Consider the following 20,681-nt stretch of genomic DNA (forward strand, 5'->3'; position numbering starts at 1 on the left):
CTTACAATTATGTTTTACATTCCAGTTACATCATATGTATGAAAACCCGTGTTACCTAATGAACATGATCTTCTTATTCGAATGACAGTTTGATGATCTGAAATGATTATAAATAACATTCTTTTCATTATACAACTTAGAATTTAGTATTTTAAAATCAATTACTTGTTCTTTCATTACTTAGCAACTAAACTTGACAAAACAGTTGGATATATTTTTTTTAAATTTCTTTTATTTCTAAAAAAAAAATTGTAAATTCAAATTAATTTTCAAAAATAACCAAGTTTCTATCAATAATTAAAACAATCGAAAAATTAGAAAAAAAATTTAATCAATTTTGATCATTTGTACTTGTACTTGTATTGTTAGAATAAACAGTCTATTATAACAATCATATTTCTTTGAATATAATATTTTATTTCACCCCTTTAAAATTCTTCATTAGATGTTTTTTTTATCTTCTGTTTAATGTGTATCATTATTAGTTTTACATGTGTACAGTTATCATAATTTAAACTATTTAAATAAAATTGATTGATTATAAAATGTTTATTGTTCCTTTTTCAGTAGTATAACTATATCCAGTATTGAGATGTATATTAAGATTAAACATTAGATCAGATATCAGTCAGATATCATTGTGTTCAAACCCGACGAAGACGACTTGCAGTTGTCAATCCTAGGAACATTTCATCACAAGCCCTAATAAGACAACTGGTTTTCGGGTCAAAAACCTCTAAAAGTTTTGTTTACATCTTCGATACATTTGAATCTAGTCCATAACAAAATAAATCTTTTCTTAGTTCCAGTTATATTTCAAATATAAGGAAAAGTTCACGATGCAGTTCATCTTAATTTAATAGTACATGAAGATTGTTGTTCTAAAGAGTCTCGTACCAAAACGAAATAGCCTTTCAGTGTTTCTAAGATTAATAGTGGCCTAATATTGATCGGTTCATGATTTCAATAAAATATATTCATCTATAAATGATAGTGAATACTGTAGAATCAGACTAAAAAAATAGATGTTGTTTCAGGTCTGAAGTTTGATCTCCTCAAAGACTTCTTACTAATCAATAATTTATTTCTTGAAAAAAATTGGTCATTTGAAAAATTTTCCTCGGTCACAGTCGATACTATAAAATTTTCTGAGTAGAAAGATTACAATTTTTGGCTCAAATTCCTATTGTTTACGGTATTTTTAAAAGATTAGTTGGAATATCGTTGGAAAACCAAGATGAAATATGGAAAATGATACTAAATACAGTAATTTTGCTATCAGATTTCCATTGTCGACAATTTATTATTAGAATGGAATTAACTATTAATTTCATCTGACCTTTATCCCAACCATCAAAAGATATGTTCAGTAAACTATCAGATAATTTAATTTGTAAGATGAATGAAACGTTCATCTTATTCACATAAGAGAGGATAATTCATTCTTGTAAGTGTATCTCCTGTAAGTGTATCCTACTCTATAAGTGAAATTATAGGAACTTTAAATGTTTAACCACTTACCTGCTGTCACTTTACATTAACACTGTCCCTAGCAACCTTAACTTATTTGAATCATATCTAACATGAACAGTGATAAACCTGACCAACATATTTTGGCAATCATTGCTTTATTGTTCCATGCTCTCTGTTTTAATTTTACTTTCTCTTGTTGTAGATAATTATCAATAATTCATCCTGACACTGGAAATAACCTTAAAGAACACTGTTCATAAATCATCAGGCTATCCACTTAAGAAAAAATTAATAGTTCCCTGCCGATTAATTGGATTGTCGTGAGACATGTCATAAATAAACTACCTAACAATTACTGTACTTAAAACACATGTTTGTTCTCTACATCTAATGTTGCTATATATATCGAATTGATCATACCTGTAAACTGGTGTGAATTCTGTAATTATTATTTTCAGAATATATTATTATTATTCTAATAACACTTGAGTATATATCATTACGTTACCGACGCTTTGCATCTATACATTCTTTACATAAGAATAAAGTAGAAATCTGATTTACTATGTTCAGTTCTATAAATTTTATTACACAGTGAAGTATTTTCGTTTTATATATGCTTACAAATATCACTATGATCTTCCTAAAGATCCTTTCAATTATAATTAAAATAATACTTTTGTAAGATTATTACTCTCTAAAGATGAGTTTAGTGAACTATGCTTCATAAATCAATTTAAATATAATGGCTAGTACAATTCATTTTTAACTAATTTAAGTTTACTTAAATGAAAGAAACAATTAAATCCATATTCATTACATTATATATAACTCAATAAATTAGTAGCAAACTGAAGATAATTACTTGTAGAATACCGAAACATTAACTATAATTCACTTTATGAATAAAATGGTTTACTGTTACCAATCAGTTTTGAGGCTTAAAGTTTGTTTGTATGCGTTATTATAAAGTATTATAAGACAATAAAGAAATACTTACTTACTTACTTATTTACGCCTGTTACCCCTCGTCGAGGAGCATAGGCCGCTCATCAGCAATAAAGAAATACGTTTAAATATAATCTTGAAAGGATATTAACAAGTATTTTACGTTTTTATTTTTGGATTTTTCTTGCGTGTTTTACACCAATTCTTTCTTCAGTACTTACTATTAAAATATGTAGTTGAGAAGATAATTAACTTTTTGATGCATAAAAAAATGAGAAAAATAAATTCTTCATTTGATAAAAATGATTATTTATTTCCGGAAAGTTTTGGAAGCTTATGGAGTATATATATATATATATATATATATATTAGGGATTTTGCCAAACAATTAAAAAGGAGCTTAAAATTTGCAATCAAATTAGCTTGAATATATATTCAATACAGAGTAAACGAAATGTGTCAATGTTGGGCCCATTTCCTTAATTATCATATTATTAATGGTAATGGTAATAATAATAATAATAAATACATTTTGCCTAGTCATCAAATGCGGGTCTCACGTGCATGTATGCAAGTTCATGCATGTAAATATGTGATTATATGAGTACGTTCAGTACCTATAAATATGTATTCTCTTAATCATTTATAAACAAATATCAGTAATATAAAACCAGTTAATTCGGACAGTGCATTTTGCATTCTTACTATATGTTTCACTACAGACATTACATATAAACGTCTAAGATAAAATAGTAAAATAAATGTGAGCATATTATTTTTAAAAGATCATTGAGTAAGAAATTATTTATTGACTTATACTAATCTGTACAAGAAAGCTATCGGTTAAGGGCTGTGGCTCGAGACTGTTAGGTCCTGGGTTCGAATCCCGCGAGTGCGGGATCGTGGATGCGCACTGCTGAGGAGTCCCATAATAGGACGAAACGGCTGTCCAGTGCTTCCAGGTTTTCGATGGTGGTCTAGCTTCAATTGACTCATGATTTCAACTTTGAAAAATACTGAAATCTACACAAATCTCCTTCTGAAAGCTATGATAATTTACATAATTAGTTATGATTATTCTGATGACCATAATGAATCTAACACAACTGGTTACATGTTTTGTCATTTCTTCTTTTCAACATTAGTACTTCGATAATAAATTCAGTTAGTTTTTTGAAGATGGGAAATTGATTTCAAGTGATAAGATACATGTCCATGAATTTGTAGCTCATCTGCTTTTCAAAACCCAGTAAATTTTATTCACTTTACTCACTCAGCAAGTTGGGATGCACTATAAAGTCCCGTTTACTGAGTATATGTACAAATAGCTTTAAATGACCGAAATAAAATCCCCGATGAAAATTACACTTATATACAGTGCTGATCCATCAGATGAATGAAAAAAAACACTCAAAATATTAGACATTTCACTTAATTGAACATTGAGAGAAGGTTGATTATAACTCCGTCACTATTTTCGTTTTTCTTTGTATTCTAGTTGACTGTTTAGCTCCATTGATCTCTGACTATGTTGCTGATCAACCTTTTTCATATTATTTGACATACCGTGTATAATCCCATGTCTATTCATCGCTGACTGATCTGCATTTCAAGCTCTCGGAAACTTTTTGACATTCTTGGAGTATCCTTGATCTAGAATTTAGACATCTTCTCGGTCGCATCTGTGTTCACAGTCATCTATATTCGGTAATGTAAATGATAACATATTGTTTTGCTTGGCTTATAGCTTGCCTTAATGTATGCGTAAGTGAAGAGGGAGTCCACTTTGTCTAATATAGTTTTAGTCGCAGTCGCAAAAATTTATTTTGTAGATAAAGTTACATTCGACTTCTGTCACCGTAGCTTTTGACTGGATGAAATAGAGTGAGATGGTTTCATTATCTCATAAGTTACGTTGGTTCCAGAAGTTTTTAAAATCTTCGCTTTAATTATTGAAATGCTTTTCACATACCCTTAGATTACCCATCTTCTATTTTCTGAGACTGATTTTGAGATGGTGAGCTGATCCACCAGCCACTTCCTAACAAAATTGTTGGAGTAGTTATTTTTACGGAAGAAAAACAAGGAATAGATACTTCTAATTTTTATCGTAGAGAGAGTGCTACAGTACATTTTGGCTTTAAGATGCATTTATCTCACAACGTATAAGCCTACTACGAAAGAATAATCTGTAAAAATTGAAGTCAACTTATCAACATTTTTATCTGTCCATAAACAGAAATGCCAGATGAACAGATGCAGTCTACACGAAGCTCTTTGTTGTGGTTTCATGCTATTTAGCAGTAGCCAGCTGGGTGCATCTGTGATCCTAAAGAAATCGGTTCTTCTCCATCAATAAACGTAACGCATTATAACCGTTAGAGGAGTTACCACTGATCTATTCGTGTGACAACTAAGATATTAAAACTAACTGATCACTGAATAGAGACAAATATCATGTTTCCTAGACCAGTGCACTAATTGAATGCTATCGATCAAGTTGCAATTCGGCCAGTTGGCTCAAAATTACTGTTCATCAGGTAAAATGTTTTAAAGACTAGACAACATCATATTGGTTACTAATCACTGACCGATAAGCATCAGATAAATATTCTTGTTAATGTAGAATGTTTCTATTAAATTGTATGTTCAAATTATGTAACACTGAAATATTCTCTTTTCAACTGTTTAACTCAAAAACAACAGACTGATAACATGCATATTTTAAAAATTAATTACATTTACAGTGTTAAAAATTATGTATTTTCATAAATACAGTTTCAAATATTTCTTATAAATTAATCATTTGACCTGACCTGATATAACTAAATGACCTTTGCATTACCAAATTGTAATATTCTTTATATTCCAAACATCACATTACATCATATCACTCATGTTAACATCACATCAAACAATAAAACATTAGAGTTCTTTTACTTCAATATACATTGGTGAATATTTGAATGGATAGGTAGTACAGTATCTTCCCTGACGAAGGAGGATAGTTTTTAGCAAGATGTTCGTGATTGTTTGTTTTTATATACCCTTTAATCGTTAACAGTCTAAAACATGTCTGTGAATTATTTAAAAACACTGATGTACAGAGGAGGATTGATCGAAGTAAATGGCATAACTGTATTTTAATTAAAGATATTGTATTTGACGGGATTCATACAAATCTGATTGTTCAGAGGATAAGTATGATACAGCTCAGAGAAAAAACTTGAAGCTGAAAAGCTTGTAAACTAGGAGTTTCCAAGATAGAACAATTCTTTTTACAGAATACATGATTATATCTACATGAAATTCGATCAGCAGAGTAAAATTGTTGAAATGAAAGTAAAACAGATAAAACAACTCAAAAAGAGTTGAGAAATGATTAATCGCTACCTATATGATCTATTACATCAGTCAATATTCTTCTGGAAAAGTAATTAAAAGTATAGTTATTACTTTTTCCAGGCAATTTATGTCATCAATATTTAGAGCGAATCAACTCATGCATTTTGCCGATAATAATCCCAAACTTTGAAATATCGTATTTTCTTTATGATTAGGTTATGTAATAATATAGGAGAATAAAATCATAATAAATCATTAAAAATTACCATTAATAAAGTTGGGATAAACAATAGATGGCAAATTACCAATAAGTTGTTAACATCATCTAATATTATATAGAAATATGCAATGCAATATTATCATAAACGTATGATGCAAATTTATTGAAAGCCATAGACTAAAACAAAATATTGTAGTAATTTAATAGTTGAGTTCATGAGTCAATTGAAACTAGACCATCATGGAAAACGTGGAAACACTGGACGATCATTTCATCCTAGTACGGGATTTCTCAGCAGTGAGCATCCACAATCCCGCATATGGGGCTCGAACCCCGGACCTTCGTCCTCGCACGCGAACATTTAACCTCTAGACTACTGAACCGGCATCCAACGCTGATTATGTCTAATTTCAATCGATCTATGATCGTGCACAACTATTTCTTCATTGTCTGAGGTAGATGCCTATCTCTGCCCGACACAAATTGGACTCTACTGGTCATGGCTTCTCACTAGAACTCCAGGAAATCCATCTTGGCGTCAGTCACCAGCGAGCACACAATGATTATTATTCGAATAGAGGTTTGTGGATATTGTAGTGATTTTTTAATAGTTGAATTTATGAGTTAATGTAAGCCAGAGTAGTGCTGAAAACCTGGAAGCACTGAGATTTTTATATGTTTGTGAATATTTGTATAAATTTAAAAATGTGAATTGAGACCTGAATCAGTGTTAGTTCATGGTCAAATACTAGGCTCCTTAAGTATATATTTGTTAATTTAAGCAAAGATTTCTTTTAAAGGTGTGAATGTTTATAATATTTGATTATCATACAACTATGATTCATTCTAGTTTATTTATTTCCTCTTGTTATTATTATTTTCCTTTATCACTTGTTCAATTTTAACTAAAAGATTGTTTACTTCAGTTACTAATCAAATAAACATTACCAGTATGAATTGATTTCGGAAATCTTTAGGATGGAAACAATAACAATATAGATTTATTCCATATCAACTATTATTTGATTATTAATCTTTATTAAAATCTAATTTAATACAAATACTTATTACTATTCAATATTAAATTAGAGTTAAAAACAATCTATAATGACAAACAAAAAAAGGAGATGAAAATTATAGATTAGAATCTTCGAAACTATTTTATGAAGATATACAAAAGGCTGTAAACAACTAATGTTAAATGTATCAGCATCCATGACAACAATATCATCGTTTGTCAGTTAGGACAGATACTTTACTTCTTCTTGTTTAATACCTTCTTCTTCTTCTTCTTCTTTAAAACTGTGTGCTTTTCATCAAAATCTTGTCAAATTAATTCAATTTTCAATTTATTTTATTTTTTTTTAAGCCGATCCTTCATCAATATCATCATTATCATCGTCAAAAAAGGAAGATTGTTATTTTGTTTTAATTCTGTCATAATATCTACTTTTGCTTTTACTTCTCTTTTTATTTTACACCAGACAGGTATATGTACTCATCTTTTTCTGAAAGAAAATTTCTTTCCTCTCCTATTCCTCTTTTGATCATGTTGTCAAAAGAAAAAAAATGTGAAACAAATAAGAAAAGAATGAAAGACAATAGATCAAGGAATTAAAAATACACTTATACACATGAGTACACATACACACCTATACACTGTATAATAGATGAAACAATATTACAAAAAAAAATTACATGAAAGTCAGATAACTAAGAAATCGAAATAACGTAAAGAATGTGACAGTTTTAGATAAATGAGTTTGTTTGTTTTCCTTCTTGAAAATTTGTCTTACGTGAAGAAAACTAGTGCAAAATGAATACTTCGAGACGAAGGTGATAGAAAGTGGTTGTATTCTATTTATTGACATTTCAAAATACCACACATACATACACAACGAATACATATATACTACTACTACTACTACTACTACTACTACTACTACTACACTACTCAATACATAAAGGAATCATTTTGAAACAACTTTTTTTTACACAAAGATGTGAATGATTGAAAATAATTGATCATATATAAGTGAAAATAAATGGTCAGAGAAATGATTTTCGACATTTTTTTTCTGTTCAATAAATGACTGATGATAAGCCGCCTTTTAAGAGAATTACCCCCTTGTGTTATATTTTATCTTTTTTTTTTGTTGGCGTTAAGTCAAATGGATACTTTTCTATTACAAGGAATGATATATTAAATATAGTTTCTTTTGTAATAAGTCAACATATTGGAACAAATGAACAACAAAACATTAGCGTTACTATGTGTGAATGTTGTTTTTCTGTGTATGTTTAATTGTTGATATTGGTCATGACTTCTATAATGGTAGATTAGTTAAATTATCCTAGATTTTAACTAGGTTCCCTTGTTACTAATGCTAATTTCAAATAAATCTATCCTCCACTAACTTCTATTTGTATATAAACACGCACACACACACATGAAATAAACCACATTAATTAATTTCTTTTAACTAACAAAAAAGTGTATCATTTAATAGAAAGATTTATTAATTGTCATTTACCACTTACCATTATTAAAATTTGATTAATTAAAACAATCTATACGACAGGATACAATTAGGATACTTTCTCTGTATTTTGAAATGACAACTATTAGGATATATTTTTATTTTTATGTTAAAGTGAAATTAAGATAAGAGAAAAAACTGACAACAAAATGAACACTTCGATTATTTTCCATTTCTTCTTCTCCTCGTCTTGAGAAGGAATTACAATTAAGTAGTTTTACAAACAGATAAAATTTATGTCTAATTCCAACCAATCCTGGGTCCTGTGTTCGAATCTCGCGAGGTGAGGTCGTGGATGCACACTGCTGAGGAGTCCCACAATAGGACAAAACGGCCGTCCAGTGCTTCCAGGTTTTCCCTGGTGATCTAGCTTTAATTGACTCACGCTTTCAACTATGAAAATACTAAATCTCCACAAAAAACCCTTCAGATGAAATTTTCCAAAAAAAAAACATGTAAGGTATTACAATTTTTTCAAAGTAAACAACTTATACATAGATACATAGTAATTTCATTTTTATTATTAACTTCGAAATACTTTTAAAATTCATATGATTTATCAAATGATAATCAGTATCAAACGGTATTCTCCATTGTTTTCATTTGTACAGATTTCGAATCTTGTCGTTATTGTTATGAAGAAATGCAAATGATCAATGGCTTTTGGTATATATGCATCCTTAAAGGTTTGCATCGATATTAGCTCACAGTTGAAAGTTTTAGCAAGGTTTTTTAATGACCAATAATGGATTGGACTAATTAGCTATATGTATTAACATTTAACTCACTAAAACATGTGACTGTACGACAATGTCTAGGCAATCCACTTGAGAATTGAATATACCAAAAGAGACAGGTCAATTTCAATGCGTAACATCAACAACAGGAAAGTTCAAACCTTTACAAATCAAAGCAACATTCATCTGATTTTCACAAGTCAGTGGTTATCTTGACCCAGAAGCTCGATAGATGGCTAATTGGGCATTTAAAGCGGTAGGCACTGGACTCAAGTCTCGGAGTAGATATTAGCATTAGAATCCTGATGCAAAAAGCTGACAAGACTAGAATAGAACAGAATACCTGTCTTTCATTCCACTGCTAGTCACTGTCCAACTTTAGTAATCATAATGGTTAAGAAAAGTCAGCCTACATGATATCCCATCAAAAATGAATAATTCAATATTCGAATAAGTTGAACTTTGTACTGAATAGTCGGAAATAAGATTGTAAAAGCACCGTTTTCAAGTTTTACGCTTGAACTCACAGAGTGAAGTTTGTGTTATTACGAGTAATATTAAAATGGTCTTTTAGATTTCAATCTACATAAATCACCATCGTAGCTAAAAGAATTATCACATCAAAATTGACTTAATATACAGAAATAGCATGACCAACATTGATTATTGAGTAAATACCACAATTAATAATCATAAGGTTTTATCAGACAACATCTAGGTACAGTGTACGAAATGTTGAGTAATTTAAACCAGCTGCCACATTGAAAGTTGATTGAGGGATTTACAAGAGCTCCAAGGATAAGACATTATATGATTTATTATTGTAATCGCTTTCCAAATAGTGCAGTAATAACGTCACTGACTACAAAATTGGGTAATTCATGTTTAAACCAGTTTCTCCGAAATAGTAGATATGCTTTACTTACGGATTTTTCTTACGGATTAAATTGAAAAACCTAAGGTCGAATCAACGCCTTTTGTTCTACAAAATGTCTTTACGGTTTAAAAAATTCTAATGAAATTATAAATATCTACTTTATCTGCGTGGGAATTCATGGAGATTGTAGTATTTTGACAGTTAAAATCACGAGTCGGTTTTGGCCAGACTACCGTTGGAAACTTGGAAGCATTGGACGGTCTTTTCGCCCTAGCGTAGGACTTTTCAGCGGTGTGCATCCACAATCTCACACGCGGGAATGGGACCCAGGACCTTCGGTCTCGCGCGTGAAAGTTTAACCACTAGACCACTGAGTAGGCATTCAACGGCGTTAATGTATAACTCTAATCAATCCATGATCTATTATATATGTTCACTTTTTATGTACTTGATTTCCATATACAGAAATAACCTTTTGAAAATGTAAGTCTCTGATTACAGTTAACTAAATAATATGCAGTACACCGATCATTCTAAAAATCATTGCCATCAAAAATCTGTCATTACCTGAAATGCTCATTAAAAAGTTTTCCGTGAGGAGAGAGTGCACGGTCAGTTGATTTATCTTAATCTCGAACACCTCATTTATTTCTTTAGTGGAAATAACAGTGTTCATTGCTATGAAATCCCAAAGATCTTTAGTTCATTGAGTTTTTATTGATTCTGCAACAAATATCTGTCTGTGATGAACTTTAAGTCTAGGTAAATCTTAAGTTACATTTCTTCTAAAAGACTGAATGTTCTACCAGTAAACATTGAATAATGATTCGATAACCTTGAATAGTAGAAGTATAATGAATGAAATTTTTGTTGTTATTCAAAAACATCTGACCTACAAAAATAATTCAGAAAAAAGTAGAGGAAACCACAAAATAGCAAAGTAGCTAGTATTGTTATCTTCAAAAGAAGAATAAATGAGTGGCAACTACTAGGAATTATTTATGAACTATTATTACATAAATTCTTACTGGATAATTATTAAGTAACTAGATGATGAATATATATTTGTATTTCTCAATCATAAGCTTTCATTTGACCTATTGACTACCATTATATGATTTACTATTCTTAAGTTATCCTCAATCTATTAGTTACAATATCTCACACTCACAGTCACGTCTGGTCTGATCTTGTATAATGGTTATTTTCTATTTTATGGCATTATGCAGTCTGGTTTGCTTGTATATAAACCAATTATGTCTGAAATATATGATTCACATAGTGGAAGCTGGGATTGTGTTATGGACTCAAAAAGGCCGGGCTAGACGAAAAGTGCCAATATGAACTCAGAGCTGACTCTAGACTGTTCGTGCCGGTTAACGTGTCATTGGTTTGGCACAATACCAAGGGTGTATAAGTCGGTGTTCTAACGAATGATTTAGGCACGTGATATATTGACAGGCCATAAGAACATAACAAATATCAAACGAAATATGATATGAAGTGCACTAACCGATTGGGGAAGATGAATAACAACCAGCTAACTTTGAAAGCAATTTTAAAATTATATAGATACTAAACTTATTAATACAAATTCAAAACACGATATATTTCTTTTAAATCTCATGCGTAGGCGTATTTAATTGGAAGCACATTGTTGAGTTTCCTATAGAAGACAGAAAACTAGTATCAAAAGAATTAGTATTCAATTCAGGCTTCTCCTAAACACATTGTCATTATCTAGTGAGCTAATTTAAACAACTGAAAACATCTTATTTCATTACTAATCGGTAATCAGTAACTTCAAGTTAGCAAGTTGATATCTATATATTCAAAATGTTATGTATTTTAAATGTTCGTCTGGTGGGTACTTTGTTTACATTCATAATCATAATAACCAATATAATGTGTTACTTAATAAATATCATTCATCAGATTTGTATTTAAGTAGTACAATGATAAATGAATAAAGTACGATTATGAAGCTGACTTATAAACTTAACTAGTGTGTCATTCGAATATATGAATAACTTAATTATATACTTATAAAATTAATATTTAGTCACGTCCATTCAAGTATATTCCTAATAACTTCAGCTTCAATAAACATGAAGCAACACTGATCAATTTTGCTTTTCAGAAATTACAATGATCTCTATATAAAGGAAATACATTTATTTCCTTTCTTTCTTTCTAGCTATTTTTATTCTAATTACTATTTCGTATATTTATATATTTAACATAAATGATTGATTATTTCTTAGAATCAGTATAGGGGTTTGTGAAGGCTGTAGTATTTTAACAGTTAAACTCACGATTCGCTCTAAGCTAAACCATCATTGAAAACCTGGATGCATTGGACAGAAAGCAAACATAAAACATTGAACTACTTCTTATCGTTTAAAACCACGACTATAGTATGTATAAAACTATAATGATATGATCATATACTTGCACAAGCAAGCGGCTATCAGGACTCAGTAGCCGAGTGGATAACGAGATGGAGTTTGAAACGAAAGGTACTGGGTTCGAGTCCCAGAGTGAACATCAACTCTGAGATGCAGGCACATCCAGTTGACGATTCCCAAATAGGACGAAACGTGCGTCCTGGATTCCACTGCTAACCGCTATCCATCTTTGCTTATGTAGATATTTGTTTATTTAAGTAAACCCTTCAATTTACTTGAATGGTTAATTTATTCAGACTATAGAAAAACATTCCATTAGATTTGCTTAGAAATACTAGTATATCTTTTATTTACTTTAGTGTTTTGTAGATCTTTAAGATTACAAATATGAATTGCTTCAATTTACGACATAAAAGTATTCGTTCTATGTTTTTTAAGTCTTTAAGTCATCTACTCCACAAAGACTATTAGTATTAGCTGACATTCTAAACTGAAAAAGATAGAATACACTAAAATTGTGTGGTTTAAGTTTGTAGACTGATGTCAACTGAAGGTGGATAAAACTGTATGTAGATGATGATTAAGGTCAAAATAATGAAGCAATTTCTATAGTCTATATCATGAACTGATCATAGTTAGATAACTGTTAAAATCCAGCAAGTAATGAATAGAAGTTTCGTCCTGGTATAGGACTCCTAAAGAATGCACATCACTACAACATTATAGACACAGCTTTATATTTTCACTGTCAGCATTACGCCATAGCGGGTTTACATGGAGACTACAACACATTCCTGCTTGTGATCGATCCTAGAACAGATTAAAAACACGTTATACTATTCTTTTTTTTACTTTCAACAATTATTCAGTGAACATTTATTTTTGATAAGAACTAATTCATCAACTTGAACTCAAACCACACAGGAAAAACGGTTACTATTTTCTTACAAAATACCTACAATGTCAGTTGTGTTCCTATGTTGTCATAGTTTTATCATTTGAATACGCTTGTTTTAACTAATTGTCTAGATATTACTATTCATTGGTAGTAATAATGACAATAATAATCGTGTTATTATTATTGTTATAGGAATAACACTAATTCACTTCCTTTTGACATTATTTCAGCTTCCTTTAATCTGTGTTTGTCTGTTTTGAGCAACAATCAGTAGAAATGTGTATCCTTATTTATTACGTAATATGTAGATCAGCTACATATCCTCCGGTTATCTTTGATCACGTGTTAACACCTAGTTCAATTTGTCAAAAATCTTTCATCAGATAATATATATATATATATCATACCTCCAGTTAAACATGATATGAATGTTTAAATCACCTTAGTGTTTCGTGTTAAGTTGTAATTGTGTTATTTGTTCATTGTGTAACTAACTGTCACTCATCATTTATCACATATGACATAGTTACTACAATGATGATTCTCAATGCATTCGGTATCTTTTTCTACGAATTATTAATATTACATTAGTGAACAGAATAATAAATTGTTAAATTGTCAATAATATGTTATAAGCTGATTTCAGGTGAATTTGAACACTCATATTTCAATTAATGATTTGATGAACTGTTAACTTCGTATTTTTGTAATCATTTTAATTTTATACAGTCGGTTCATAGCATTTTCCTTAATTATTTATAACTTCGAATTACAGATGTGATAAAGGCCTTGTAGTGCCGTGATTCGTTAATCGTTTACCACGATAATCGTTATAATACAAATCTTAACGGTGCATAAAATCAGGAGGCAAAGAGAAGCGGTAACTACAGTTTTATTGACAAATGACGCAGGCCAGAAAGCTGTGAGCACATGAGCAAATATCAGCGAGCGAAGCAAAAATGACACACATTAGAGATGACGGGTAAGCCAACTCACTTTTATCAAGCATTAATCAATATTTATAGTCAAATAAAAATAAATGACAGACATGTGATAAATAGGATAAGAAGTGTACACACACGTATAAAAAGTAGTCAGGGTAAATAAGTGAATAATTAACAAGGTCAAAACGGGACTTATGATGGATAAGTAAATTGGCTTGTCCTGAAGCTAAAATAAGGTATACGGGCTTAACATATCAACCGACACTACAGCCTACTTATTGATAAGTTGTACTTGTGTTAATTAGCTGATTTATTGTAATTTTATAAAGTATACTCCAGAAGTGCATAAGTCTTACGTTCTGTCACATGAAGCTCTACATGTGTATTATGTCAGTAGCTATTACTTCATTTACTTATGTTTTAAATGCATCAAGGGATCCTTCTCTTAATTTCAAAGACAATTCGATATATTTGACATATTACTGCTCGATGCGGTCAGCTAAGAGTTTCTCACACTAACAACGGAAATGGACGGTCAGAACAATTAATAAAGCAAACGAGTAGACAGAAAAAGTCATATTTGCATTGAGGAAATCTAATCGGCAAATGTGATCCTAGAATACTTTCCGTAAATACTGTTTTAGAGAATAAAAGAGAAAGATTAAGCTAATTTATCCCACTATCAGTAATTTTAAACTATGTCATCGAGGGTCAATAGCCAGAAACTTTTATCATTCCCACAATTTTCTTTAAAGATTCTGAAACTTTATACACAGCTTCGAAACCTTTTGTTTTCAAGTGAAAATGCAGTGTCCAAAATTAATTAAATGTTCAAAATTTATTTATGCCATGTTTCTTAGTTTAGAAATATAGATAGTGACAGATAAAAGTTGAAAGGCAAATAGACTTTTTTTAAGAGCGAAAGTTAAGACTGACAACCTCTTTACATAATTGTTCGCCTACCTGTTTGAATAAGACACAAAATATAGTATTCACTGGTTACATCAAGAGAACTCCTGAGAGATTTTATAACCCTATACCAGTTGTTTGGTCTTTGTCAGTGATCACTACTTTGACAGTGTAGTGAAGTACATTATAAATGATTAAAGGTGCTCCGTGAATTTTTTCAGCAATAGGTAGTATAAAGTAGCCATTGGGATACTCTGGATCCAGGATTTGTGCTACCTTGCACTCTTCAGAAAAGTGTACCTGAAATCTTAAGGAAACTGGTGCTCTCTGGTGGGTTCAATATTGTGCCAGTCTCGCAGTCTGAAGCGTCACCATTGAGCTTTTCAGACAGCTAGCGACTACTTGTAGGACTGAAATATTTACATTGATTGACCATTGGATAGTGACCAATGGCATGTTTGTCCAGTCCTTTATTTCGTTTGTTCCCTGAAGTTTCCTGGTAAAACCTTGCTCATTACCTCCAACTAACACAAAACCTAGATCCAGGGTTTCCTGTAGACAACGTACAACCACCCAAAATCTTAACGTAATGGAGACGATTCCAGGCCACCTATAATAGTAACCATATTGCAACTTAATGGATAAACTTCAATCAATATTAAAATGATCAGACAAACATATCATTGGTCACCAATCAGTGATTAGCCAAATGTCAAGTCTAATTTAGTATCGAGGTTATCTTCTAAATGTGATTTGATTTGAAAAATATCATCGTCACAAGTTCACACGCTTCACGATTATACCAGAAGTTTTACTATTGTAACCGTTCTGTACTTTTAAGTCCTACCTAAGATATGTGAAACAAAGGCAGGTGGCAAAAAATTAAGAGTCAATCACTTCCAACCGCTTCTTAAGTCCTTAAAAGGACAGCTTTGATTGATATGCTATTTATCTGTGGAAAACATTGAGGTAATAACCAAATACATGTGATAATAAAACTTTATTATTAAACACTACACTTCTTTTACTGTGACATATCTCCACCTGAATTATATCGATAGTATAAATTGAAGGAACAAGTGTTTCAGCCAATACAATTTAGATAGATTTTCATAAGAGACGAGCTACACTTAAGCAATAGAAATGAAATTTATTAAAATATATACACTATACTACACTACTACTACTACTACTACTACTACTACTACTTCATATAAAGATTGTTATATATTTTATTTTAATTCATAAACTGGACAATCACAAAAATAAAGTTAGTGAAGTTGTTTTACTAAAATCTAGGACAGAGAACTTGCATCCCTCATTTTTCTAACCGTGATAGAAATACACAATACATAAACTATTTAGTAAGATATAAAATAGAATTTGAATATAATGACATATGCTTTAAGTGTACAGAAAAATATGCATTTTTTGAAAAAAAAGTATATATATATATAAATCCATCTTACTTAACAATGCTTATCCTCTGTCACTCTTCCTTGTTTTCTCCTGTTATTATCTTATCTTAGAAGATAGTTTAAATTTGCGTGATTCTTCGTCGAAATAAAAAAAGACAAAAAATAAATAAAATAACAAATACAACTACTAGTAATGAGTAGTAGTAGTAGTAGTATCAATAGCCAATATACAAAAAAATAAGAATGACATTCATTTTCATTGCAATCTTAGGAGTAAAACAAAAGTTAGTGAAAAAAAAAACAATATTCATGAGGGTTAAAATAAAATCCAATTAACTAAGTAAATTGTACTAATAAAAGAAATAGTTTATAGTTACTGATAACAATTCAATTACTATTATTATTATTGCCATTATTATTATTATTATTATTAGTTTCATGGTGACGCCATGAAAAAACAAAATCGTTTTCTATCTTTAAATTATCAACTAAAAAAATTACTCCCTAAAAATTTTTTTTTCGATTCATTAACTATAACTTAGTTAATGAGAAGTAACTAAGTCCTAGGTTGTTTGCAAAAAAGAATACTTTTTAGAGAAATTTTACTAGGAAAATGATGAGAAATAGATTGGATGTGCTTTTTTGTTGTTGTTGTTGTTGTTGCTATTATTACTTATTTTCTCAAAAGATAGAAGGAAAAACAGAAAAGATATGGATAGACAGACAGATAGATAGATAGACAGACACTATAAGAGATTATTAAGTTTTCTAGATAATAATCATAAATAGAATTTAAATGTTCTAAAATTCACGTGTATAAATGTACATGTTGAAAAAGAACAACCCAGATTAATAGATAATTTTCTAAAATAACAATTATCAACAACTATATAGGGAGGTAGGTAAGTAGGAGGGTAGGCCAAAAAAAAGAGGAAAACAATAATGAATTGTAGACTATAAACAAATTGTCTATAGAGATGAAATATATATTGGAAAAATTAATAAATTTTTAATTCATTTTAAATATTTTTTCCTAGTTGAAATCTCCACAAAACCCTTTCTGATAATAAATATTTTTTCATTTAAATATAACTGAATCACTTAGTGATATAGTATCATATGACTATATTAATATCACCTTAGTATTTTAATTTACTTTCAGATTAGAATACATATTCTCAAATATAATTTAAAGTACTACTGCTAATACTACTAATAATATTATTATTATTATATAAAGGGCTTGATTTCATAAATATAATTAGTTAAGGAGGAAAATTAATTTCTTTTTTATTTTATTTTGGAAAATGATTATCATTAAAGATTATTCAATATTAGTTTATTAGAATTCATTACATATTGAATATTGAATAAACTTCATTGGTTCATAAATTTTAAAAAAAGATGAATTTTTTTTTAAAACATAAAGGGGGGGGAAAGGTTTGTATGAAAGATGATAGAGAAATGAGATAATTATGAATATATTCAAATAATGAAATGGGTTATAGATATTTTTGGCGCCGAAATGGAACTGGATTCTGTTGTTGTTGTTATGCTCACGAAATTTTTTTTTTAAGAAGAATTACAATTTACTCAAGGTATTCAGTATAAATAAATATGAATATTGTATTTGTTGCGTAACTTCCATATGAATAAAAGGCTATGATATAATGATATGTATTCTTTTTTATGATCAGTTAAATAAATGATTGAAAGGTCTTAGTAATAAGAGGTAATAAACTATTTTTAACAAAATGTTAAAATGTACTTTAAATTCGAGTTTTAAATTTTTACTGATAGGTAATTATAACAAAAACAATGTTCAATTAGTCAATATAGTCAATTAATAGTACATAGCAAAGAACTGGCTGTAATTTATTCATCAGTTTTTTAAAAAATATCTGTTTCAATATTGAGAATGTCTGTGAAAAAGTGACGAATGCTCTCCACCATCTCAAAAATATAAATTTTCAGTGCAATCATGTACCTAATCTGTAAGTGTTCATATTTTCTCGCTGATATTCAAGAATCTAATTGATCACTTGATTATTCCTTATCATTAACGGGAAGATACAAATACTTACAAGTGAAATATATCCTTGTTCCACAAACCAGTGGGTAAATAGTCTCAATAGCTTAGTGAATGACGTGTTGGGCGTTTGTAGTAAAAGGAATCGGGTTTGAGGCAAAGTATGAGCACTACAATGAGATACAAATTCATATGACTGACGAGTCACAAACAGGATGGTACGCGCATCCTTGATTAAGCTGTTAACCACTATCCAACTTTACTAAAAATATCAGGTATACATTTGTATTGTTTTCAATTTAAACTTCATTTTTTTAATTAAATTTCTATGAATAATACATGTGGATATAAAACTGTGTGATCCAGTTAAGTTTACTAAAAACTGTTGATAATTTTTAACAAGAATTCAATTGAACCTCGGGTTCTCTATTTCAACTTGACAAAGTACTGATAGTATCTTCACTGAATGATGACAAGAAATGATATGATTTAGCCAACTAAGAACCAACTATTAATTTAAACTTACTGATTCAGTACTATGATATACTCGCGAACATATCTATGATGATAATCCCAAAACCTAATATTAAATGCTCTATATACGTTTGAGAATGGAAAATAAAAACTGTAATCATTAGAAATTAGTTAGTAAACTAAAAGAAGGCTTCATATAGTATCTGAAGTTTGCTGAGTAACCGATAGATTTAAATTTTTATAATTGCTTGAATAAGAACTCCTTGTAAAAATGCTACTATTCAACTTTGACAAAACTATTATCCGTAGACAAAAAAGTGTACGTTCATCTTTATGATTTTGAAATTCTCATGGATAACAAGTCTCTTTTTACTTTGGGTTCCAATTATCGCATACTATTGTCACAACTATTTTTCTCTTTTCTTTGAGTTTTCATATTGTTCTCAGTGTTTTGTTTACATTTTTTTTAATAGTTTAAACCACTTAAAAGTTTGTTTTTTTGTTTTGATGACCACTTTTTCATTATTTGTTACATTGAGTTGAAAATTTATCTCTTATTCTTTGCATATTGTTATTTTTGTGTAGATAAGTGGATCTGTTCGTGTTGTAGTTCGATACAATCCTTTCACTTGTACATTCCAACTCATTCACATATATATATGCAGGTTTCTATATTATGGGCTAACTTGACAGTCTTTCTATTTCTTTGAAATTCATAGAATACAAAATTAAAAAAACCTTTTCAAGTGTGTCGATTGTTTTCTATATTAAGTTAACTAAATACAAATTATGACAACTTATCAATTTTTAGTCACTTCACGGGTTATGAGTTAAATAAACTATACATTAAGCATGGTGAATATGATTTAAAGCTCAAGAAAGTCATATTGATGATATTGGATCCTCTATGATTCAGTTGTTGACTTTTAAAATTCATCGAAGGTACATAAAACTGGACATGAATTATCACTTCTAATTACTCATTCAGAATACTTCAGATTACAGGTCACACAAAAAGACCCAGATTTGCTGTGGCCTTGATCCTTATGAAAGTTGAACACTGTAAAGCTTCCTACCCTTACTGAATTCAAATCAAACGTTTCATGGATATAAGCATGCATTTGTGTAACTTTAAAGGAATGTGTAAATACAACCATAATATATATTTACACAACTTAAATGCATAAGCAACGAACATATGTGTAAAGACGGATCGGATTGGCACCAAGATGTTACTGCTATATCCTATTCCCCGATCTCCTCATTTGCAAAAAGCAGCTATTAAAAGTTGTTATAACTTGGTAATTTTAAAAGCTATTTAATTGGTTTTTAACATAGTGTTGTAAATGCAGAAAATAAATTAATAATCCAAGGATTTTGAAAAGACGGAAAGCTGGGCATCACTCCACGATTTTTGTAATATTTCGCCTCATGAGGGAACTAGATCACTCCCTATGGTTC

Source organism: Schistosoma mansoni, chromosome W (genome assembly GCF_000237925.1).
Source record: "Schistosoma mansoni strain Puerto Rico chromosome W, complete genome".
NCBI lineage: Eukaryota > Metazoa > Platyhelminthes > Trematoda > Strigeidida > Schistosomatidae > Schistosoma > Schistosoma mansoni.